The sequence below is a fragment of the Cygnus atratus genome, chromosome 1, assembly GCF_013377495.2.
Source record: "Cygnus atratus isolate AKBS03 ecotype Queensland, Australia chromosome 1, CAtr_DNAZoo_HiC_assembly, whole genome shotgun sequence".
Classification (NCBI taxonomy): Eukaryota; Metazoa; Chordata; class Aves; order Anseriformes; family Anatidae; genus Cygnus; species Cygnus atratus.
The window spans coordinates 54,789,391-54,798,440 of NC_066362.1; positions in this window are offsets into that span (position 1 = coordinate 54,789,391).

Sequence of the window (9,050 nt, forward strand, 5' to 3'; positions counted from 1 at the left end):
AAAAAAAAAAAACCCGCCCGTGACCACCTCTCAGCACCTGAGTACATCAAGGCCTGGAGCTGCTCTGATATACTCCCTATCCCATGAAGTTATACCGCCTGGAAGAGGAGTTAGGATACACGATCCTTCCGGGGTGTGCAGCTTGTGCGAGGACCCGTTGCCTGCCCAGAGACAGGAGAGGAGCACGCCTGGTTTCTCATCTCTGGAGAGGCGACAGGAGTCCGTGCCCTCAACGGGCAGGCTGGGACCCCCTGAAATTGTATCTGCAGCTGAGACAATGACAGACTTTCTGGCCCCTCCCAACGTGGGCAGGCCCCGTGGTTATCAAGAGTCACGATTGTCACGAGGAGAGGAGTGGTGATACCTTAGCCCTGACCAGATGAGGATGGACAGGAGAGTTTAGGACTCCTGGAGGGAGCGGGGAAGGCTCTGGAGGGAGGGGTTTGCTTGCATGTTTATCGCTTGTTGCACATGACTTTCTTTGTACATAAAACAGATGAAGAACTGAAATCCATATTCTTCCACTGTAAACGCCAAGCTAGGAGAGAAGGACACTGCACGTAGCCCGCTCTGCACTCTCCTCGGCTTTTGGCGCCCGTCACCTCCAGAAGCAGCTCGGCTCCACGGACTCAGACCCAGCTCTCCCGGTCCTCCCGAAACACACGTCCTGCTTCTCCCCCGAGATGCCTGGCAGGGGAGGCAGGGCCCTGTGCTTGCACGCCCGGACTGCTCCCGGCACGGTACAGCCAGGACGGCAGACAAGTGACCTGACTGGACAGCAGAACCTCTCCTTGCTCCTTCCACCTCCTCCGTTCTTCTCCCTGCTGCCATCAGCTGTAAAACTGAATTTGTAACTATTTATTTTTAATAAAGTCTAATATCCCGGGGGGAGGTTTGGAAGCGAAGGAGAGACCCCAAGGCTGCAGCCCGGTGTAGAGACTGATGAGTGCTGGTGTTTGCTGTTTGTATGGCATCAGTGCCTCGAGGCTGCCTTGTTCTGGGCCTCTCTGGGAAAGACCTACCATAAGAGGCTCAAAGAGTGTGCCTGGGGCTAGGATATGTTGCATACACAATGTGTGGAGGGAGGGATGCATTTGCATTAAATTTTCCAATAGGATGGGTCAAAAAAATCCTGCCTGCTTTGGAGATACCAGGAGTTTTGCCCAAGAAAGGCTAAGGGGTGTGCTTGATGAAGAGGCAGAGATGTACTCAACACCGCTCTAGATGTAAGGCTCAACACACACATACACAAACAAGACAAAAACCCACCCATCCCAAAATTGCTAGGTACGAGTAAGAACTGGGATACATAAAGGGAGGGCATCAGCTGCCACTAGACCTAACATCACTTTTCTATCATTTCACAGAAGACACAAAAGCTTGGTGAGTCTTTCCCTTTAGGAGCAGCAGGATAACTCGTTTAATACTGTAGATGATATGAGGATGGGAAGATAAATGGGTAGCTCAAGAAGCTGCTCTGGGCGCCTAACAGATGTGCTATCAGGGAAACGGCTGAAGAAATGATTTCCCATCTCAGCCTTGATCTACAGAACAGAAAGAGAGCATCTCGATATCAGTTCAGAACTGGTACAAGAAGCAAGAGAAGCCTTTGTTTTCCACACGGTGCCTCCTGGCTTTTCCCACGTACAGCTTGATACCCAGCCTCATTTCTCAGCGTGTGTCCCTGTCCCACCTCCCCTCCCCGCTGCTAATTAACAAAGTCCCTCCCTCCCTTTATTATTTATTTATTTTCCCCAGAGGGAATAAACAGGGGCCGGTATTGACCTGGCTTTCAATACAGCTTTCAGAGCTGGCTGCCTGTCGCTGGCCATGGCAGTGGAAACAAACTAATGGACCGAGAGGGAAGGACTCCGTGTGCGAGGACACGAGCACCCAGGACGTGGTTCCCAAAGATGGGGAACCCACATGGCCGGGCACCCCCAACCGAGGTACAGCATCCTTTGGGAGGGAGGGAAGCGCTGGGGGACAATGAGATCCCCCAGCCTGATAGCTCCGGGGAGGCTGATCTGCAAGGGGATGCAGCCCACGAGGACATGTGGGGGAGATTTCCCCTGCTTTGCCAATGCACAGGGGTAGGTACATCCTTCGTCCTCCCTGTGATCACCCAAATCACCAAGTACTCGTGCCCAGGAACACACGCATATGTCACACGTGGGCATAAACCACCCTACACCACAACCGCACCCCATGAACACCCAGCCACGGGCTCACAAACCTTGTGCAACAGCAGCATTCATCGCAACAAGCGCCTCTGGGGTTAGATGCCGGGGGCTCCTTTACACGGCCCACAAAAAACCACCAGCAGAATCCACCGTGGAGGGCTGTTTGCTATAGAGAAGGCTTTTAAGGGGGTCTGCAAATCGGCTCGCCCAGCCATTCACAGACGAATACAGATGGGGTTTAGGACAGGGTGCTGCAGTGTATGATGTGTGGAGCATTGCCCTTCAGGTAGGGGATGCCTTCTGGTTCTGTGCTCTCCAGAGAAGACACCTCTGTGTGCTCCCTCGCCCCTGCAGGGCCTGATGGAGGGATCGTTTCTGCAATGCTTGTTGGGGCTTGGCTTGTTGTTGAAAGCTATTCAAACCTCAGAAAGCTAACGGGGAGAGGAAGGGCTTTTTCCCCTATGAATGAGATCCAGGCACTGGCTCAGATCCTGCACCCCATGACAGCTAACTATGACGCTCTGGCTCCTGCCAGCTCTCAGATGAACATTGTTGTTGTTTTAAATGACACTTGAGCAATTTGTTTCATGTTTTATTTTTGGTGACACTTTTAGCCAACCCTTTTGAAAAGAGACCGTCGTTGGCACCTTTCAGCTCACCCCAAAACTTGCTCAGCGAAACGTTTTTGATACACGACCGCGGCTAAAAATATTGTCAAGGAACACGATAATAGTTTCAAACAGGGAGAAAATGGGTCTGGATTTCCGTGGTCGGGAAATCACGTTGAAAATGTTCTCATTTCTGAAGAAACCTGCATTTTTTTTTTTTTTTTTGCACCCAGCTCCGCTTCCATTGTGTCCCGGAGCGGGGAGCAGCCGGTTGCACGCAGGCTTGTGACCTCTGCGCTGTAAAATGCCTCTTCCCCTTCTTCCCAGGCCATTAAGGGCTCGCTCCTGCCCCTGCTAAGTCAATGGGAATTTTGCCATTGCCTGGGGTGAGCGCGGAGCAGGGCCCTAATGGAGTGCCACTATCGGAAACCCCCTGCGGCGGGAGGCCTGTGCTCAAGCTGGGAAGCTGGGACAGGGGAAAGCTGGGCTGAGCAGGAGGGGGAGAGGTGAAAGGGCAGTTTGTGGGGTCGGGGGGGAGCTCAGCGCATCGCTTGGGGGGCACCCGGCAGGGTGGGCGCCCAGCAGCGGGGTGGGCAGGGGACCCTTGGGTGCAGCCGGCTGGGACTTGGGGTCCCTCAGCCAGGGGGGCTGCGCAGACTGGGGGTGCAAAGCAGAGGAGCTGAGGTGGCAGCGAGGTGCCACAGGGGCTGTGCCCAGCCCTTGGGGGGGGCTCTGCTGGGGGGTGCAGCCCTCCCCAGCCCCCTGGTGCTCTGCGGGAGCCGGAGCGGGGATGCTGCGGCACTTGGCTGTCCTCAGAGCACCACCTAGGGATGAAAGCGAGCCTCGCACCCTGCCTCTCCCTGCTCCTCCAGCGGCTGCGGGGCCACACCGGGCTGGGGACACCCCCGGGGGTGCGGGATGGGGGGGTGCGGAATGGGGTGCAGGGGGTGGGGATGTTCCCCTTCCCATCCTGCAGACAACGCCCGCTCTGGAAGGACGGGCACCGGGGTGCCAACGTTTTCCCAGCCTGGTCCTTCAACCTACAGCAAAGGTCAGGCTGGCTGGGGACAGCTCTATCAACTATCAGCTCTGTAAAACCTCAGCAGCTTTCACAGAGCACCCACTGGCTTTGAGTGCCGTTCAGATGTACACCGACGCTTTGATTTCTTCTCCGGGCAAAGCTGTGCCAGCCCGGGGAAGTTGTGCAGAGAAAACCTGGGTTCGGAGCCAGGTCTTTCTGGTCACTGCCCTGCCACCTGCCTGTCCCTTCAGTTGTCACCTCTGCAAGCTGGCTGGTTGCAGATGCTCAACATTTCACATTTTTTCCCCACATTTCCATTACTCAGTCCCTTGGCGTGGCACACGCATCTTATGGGGCAGCAGGGTAATGCTGCCTTTCCCCTGCCCCAGGCAGCTGTGAACCTGCGTGGTAGTGGAGAAATGCCCCGCTGGGACGTGTCCTGGCCAGCATGGTGGCTGGTGTACAGCTTGCAGGGCTTTCAATGCCCTAGGAGCTCTTCTGGCAACCGACCTTTTTGTATCCCCTCAGGACATAAGGTAATGATAGCCTGGCTTGCAAACCGTACAGAGTCTCTGCTCCTGGGTTTCTCCCAGTTCCTGAGAAAAGCAACAAGAGGAGAGCAGTCAATGGGCCATTAGTCATTTCCTTACCTTTGAACATGTCCCCTCCAGAAGGAAGCATCCAGTGGGGACAACCCCTCTGCTCTCTGGGTAGCTCTAAGCATGCAGACCCCGAGTGACAAGCTACCCAGATCAGGCCAGCGTGGGAAGAGGAAATGCGTGCTGCTAAGCGGAGTGATGCGATTTCACTGCCCTAGTGCCCACAAAGAAATGCAGGATGGACACAAACACTGTCCTGAAATAGTCTGTCAGACACTGGATATTTGAGCTTTAAAACCTTTTGGCCTCTGAAATTAGCAGGATTATTTTGGTGCCGGCCCCGAATTTGAAATAGCACGTCTTGAGACCTGGGACCTGGTAATATTAGGGTCCCCGGCTGCGGTGCGTGGATGGAGTTGTTCGAATGTCCCAGCGCTGCAGTCACTGAAATGGTCAGCTGGTTAAACACATGCAAAGCACGGCCATCACTTAGGTGCAGGCTGCTGGGGGCTAAGCAGTTACACCGTGTGCCTTGGCCAGCGACCTGCCCATGAGCACGAAACCCCCCCCCGCTCCTCGGCTGTCGCAGGGAGCCGGTCCCCAGCTGCCTCTCGCCCTCGGCCGCGTGGGCCGCGTGGTGAGATGGCCTTTTGTTAATCGGTGCCCCGTGCCTGGCGCTCAGCCGGCGAGGACAGGCTGTCCCTTGCAGAGAACCCCCTTGCATAAGAATCGCAGAGGAGCTGTGCTGAGATGCTGAACTAATCCAGCGGGGCATGCCGGGAAGCTGCATTTTAAGCCATCCTCCCTGCCCTCCCGGCTCCCCGCATGTTGTTTATCTCTCCCGTCCCTCCCACAGCGGTACGTGAATTATCCTGACTGGGCAAGCTGGTTTCATAACCGCCAGGGCTGCCCCCCCCCCCCCCCCCCGGCGCATGCATACATGGGGCTCGCTCGTACATGGGAGGCTTTTTGGCCACCGTTTTTCACCGCCGTGAATCACGAGCTCGGGTGAATGCTGTGCTTCCCCCCCCCGCCACACACACACACCGCGGGTGGTATCTGAGTATTTTTGCTCCCATGGCAGGCATGTGCCGCCTCACCTGTGCCAAAAATGCCAAACGCAATCGGGAGCTGCACATCACAGGACCGAAGGGCAACGCGGGATGAAAGGGACCTCACCAGGCACCACCGTGAAGGGCTTGGCTGTCTTTTACAGAGCTGCTCCCCAGCCCGTATCCTTGCTGGGGGCTCCTTCTTCCCGGGTGCAGGGCTTTGCATTTGTCCCTGCTGAACTCACGGAGTTCCTGCAAGACCATCCCTGGTAATATCGGTGGTAGGGGGACGGTTGGACCTTGGAGGTCTTTTCCAACCTTAATGATTCCGTGACTCTCGGTCCTCCCTCCAATGGAGTGTCATCTGCAAGCTCGGTGTCTTCTCCATGGGCTGCTCATCCTCTCACCGGAGGCTCTGAGAAGCTAAAAAATCCACCCCCAACGCCTCGCGGGAAGGGACGGAGCCGCCTGTCCTGCCCCGGCCCTCCTGCTGCCAGCCCTCCAGGATGATGTGATGGGGCTGCCCCAGCCCATGGCTCAGCCACGGGGCAAAACCCAAGCAGAGAGAGTGATAAATTCAACCCCTTTTCTCCAAAAAAGATGAGGGTTGAAGGATGAGCTTATACATCCTCAAACAAGATGCTGCAGACTCAGCCCTGAGCCCTTCTTCTGCCCTGTCCCTGTCCCGCAGTCCTCTGCTACGTCTGCCCTGGCCTAACACAGCCCCAAGGGTGCACCTCAATATTCCTATTTGTTTTTTTTTTCCACTTGGTCATTTTTTTATTCTATTTTTTTAAACAAAGCAAGGCGGCGTGGGTGGCTGACAGAAGCTGGGAATACCACAAGGATAAAAAAAGGTGAGGTATATGGAAAAAAACAATAAAGGCCCTTAATTATAGGTGTGGCCAGGAGCAGCTCCTATTATTAACGTTGCCAACACTTCCCCTTTTAAGACCCTGTTTTCACTACCTTATAACTTTGTCAAAGTTTCTCCAACCAAGCAGAAACTTTAAGTTGCCAGCGATTGCCTCGGCTTGAATTGGGCCCGTTTATTGAGTTTTTGTGAAAACATTGAGTTTTTCTGAAAACCTAGAATATATACCTAAGGTCTGGCCCAGGGGATGAAGGCTCCAGGTCTTCTGGGCTTTGAGCAAGGGCTTGGCCCTGGGCAGGAAGGCAGTTTTTGTGTCACGGAGGCTGTGCTTTGCCAGCTCCGTGACACCGCTGCTCTCCCCCACCGGCGTGGACAAATTACATGGCTTTGCTACAGGCAGGAGGAAGGCTTGTCACAGCTTCCCAGCTACAAGGATTTCAGCCTCTGTGAACCTGCCCAACCCTCCCGCGGCTTCCAAGGCTGGAGAAACGACGTGTGGGCTTTCCCACGGAGGACTGGGGCTTTCCCAGGAGCAGTTTTGGGGCCCAGGAGCAGAGAGCAGGGCTGGCCGGGGCAGTGCAGTGGGGACGGGGAGAGCAGAGGAGGGGTGGTGGGAACCAGAGCGTTTGTGGGGGGCTTGGTGGCAGGTGGGACTGGGGATGGAGCCGTGCCACCTTGTGCTGCTGGGACCACAGGTTTCTCCAGCACCTCGGCAAGGGGCCACAATTCCCAAGGCTCACCGCTGCTGCGATGTGACCCCGGACACCAGCCGGCAGCGTGTCCCACCTCTCACCACCTCCAGTCCTCACTGGGGACAGCAGGCCACCGCTCTCCCTGTTTTATCAGCACCAAGGTTGTCTGCGTAGCTACCCTTCAGCATCCTCGTGCATTTGAGTTACCATAGACTCTTTAATTACACGGCCACAGATTTATTTTCCACAGGACACCTGCCGCACGCAGGTTAGACGGTGCTTGGGATGAGTCGGGACTGTGTCATGCAGGAGCCTCCTTGCAGAGCCTCAGCATCATTTTGTAAATTTTTTTTTTTTTTTTTGCAAAAGTGTGAAGGAAAAGGAGTGACTCATTGCTGAGACGGTTGTGTGCTGGCCTGGATCCCTGCCCCGCCGCGGATTTCCTACCTGATGCTGAGCGAGTCACTCACAGCAACCTTTTTGGAGGTAGCTATTAGCTATGTTTTATTTATTTTGGCGTTTTGCTTTGTTTTTAGCCTCGTGCTATCCTGGGATCCTGATGTCTCATTTGCAGGAGTATTCATTGCTCCCTGCTGTGCGTGAATTGGGACTTGACTGTACAAAAGGCTACAAAATGCAAAGTGCTCTGGCAAGGCTCACCGCTCAGATCGGCATCCCCACATTGCAGGCTACTTCTGACCTTACCTCGGGGAACATTGGGTCTTCTCTGAAATGCTGCTCTTTTGCTTGGTGTGAGTATTGGGAAGGCAAATCCCTGATTATTTGGGAAGCACTGAGAAATCAAAGTGTGTGTCCTGTGAAAAGACCCCGTGAACATTAATCATTGTTTTTAGAGTAGGGGCTGACTATCCTGAAGTTAATAGACTGTGAGTTAACGCTTTGAACAACAAGGAGAAAACAGAATACCAGACAGCTGATCCTCAAATGATCACCAGCCAGCCTGGGCAGGGATCCCGGGACAAGAAATGCATGTGGTCTTATACAGCCTGGACCGTAATCCATATCCTTCCTATTTCGGCCCATTTCGGGTTTGAGGATTGTGCTGCGTTAGCGCTGCCCTCGCATAGCATTTCGAGCGTGATAAAGTAAATCTTGTGGTCCTCGTGACACACTGCTAACCCCGTGCCTCCGTTACACCAAGGGCAGGAGGGCAGCCGAGCTGCAGCCCCAGGGTAAGCGAGCGCAGGAGGCTGCCAGATCTACGCTGAGTTTAACAGCGTTAGATGAGCAGAGGTGCCCCTGGCCCAGTGGGAAGTCACCTTAGGGACTCTTGGGCTGCCAGGAGGTTTGCGCTGCTGGATGCATCGAGCTGTGTGTGTTTGCCTCCTCTTGAATCCCAGGTGTTTGCTCTCACTTCAGATTTCTTGCTTCTGCTGGCCTTGTAGAGGTAGAATATCAGCACAGATTCAAAGTTTTCTCTGCTCTTCCTCTCATTCCTCACACTTTCGTAGATGTGAGGACACGGCTCTGGTCTTTGAAGCAGCACGTCCCTCCCTGGATAGCAGATGAAACAGGAATCTGCTCACTGCAGAGCAGGCAGAGCTGCCAAACGCGACCTGGCAGCGCTCTGAGGTCTGCCGGGTCACTGGAGCTCAGCTTTCCCTTGGGAGGGCTTCAGTTTACCCATGAGTTTTGCTAGGTGCTATGAAGTCAGCTCCCTGGTCATGGAAAATCATGTACGGTGACTGGGAGGCCACCCAGCAGTGACACCGCGAATGACGGGGGCAGCTCTGGTGCTTCTTCTCCCTTCCCACCCCAGGAATGGAGTGGCTGGCAGAGGTGATGCTGGCTGGGTTCGCACTGAGATGAATCCCCCTTGGATACACCAGCCAGCGAGTGCCTTTCCGACCGCTCCTAGTGCTCAGAGAGGGGCAGGGTCTCTACAACACTCAGCCCATGACCCATCACCATGGGTTCCCCCCACAGCACTGCAGCGCGAGCACTGGGGGCTGCCCGAGGACCTTCCCAAGAGAACAGGACAGCCCTGATGGAGACGGGGT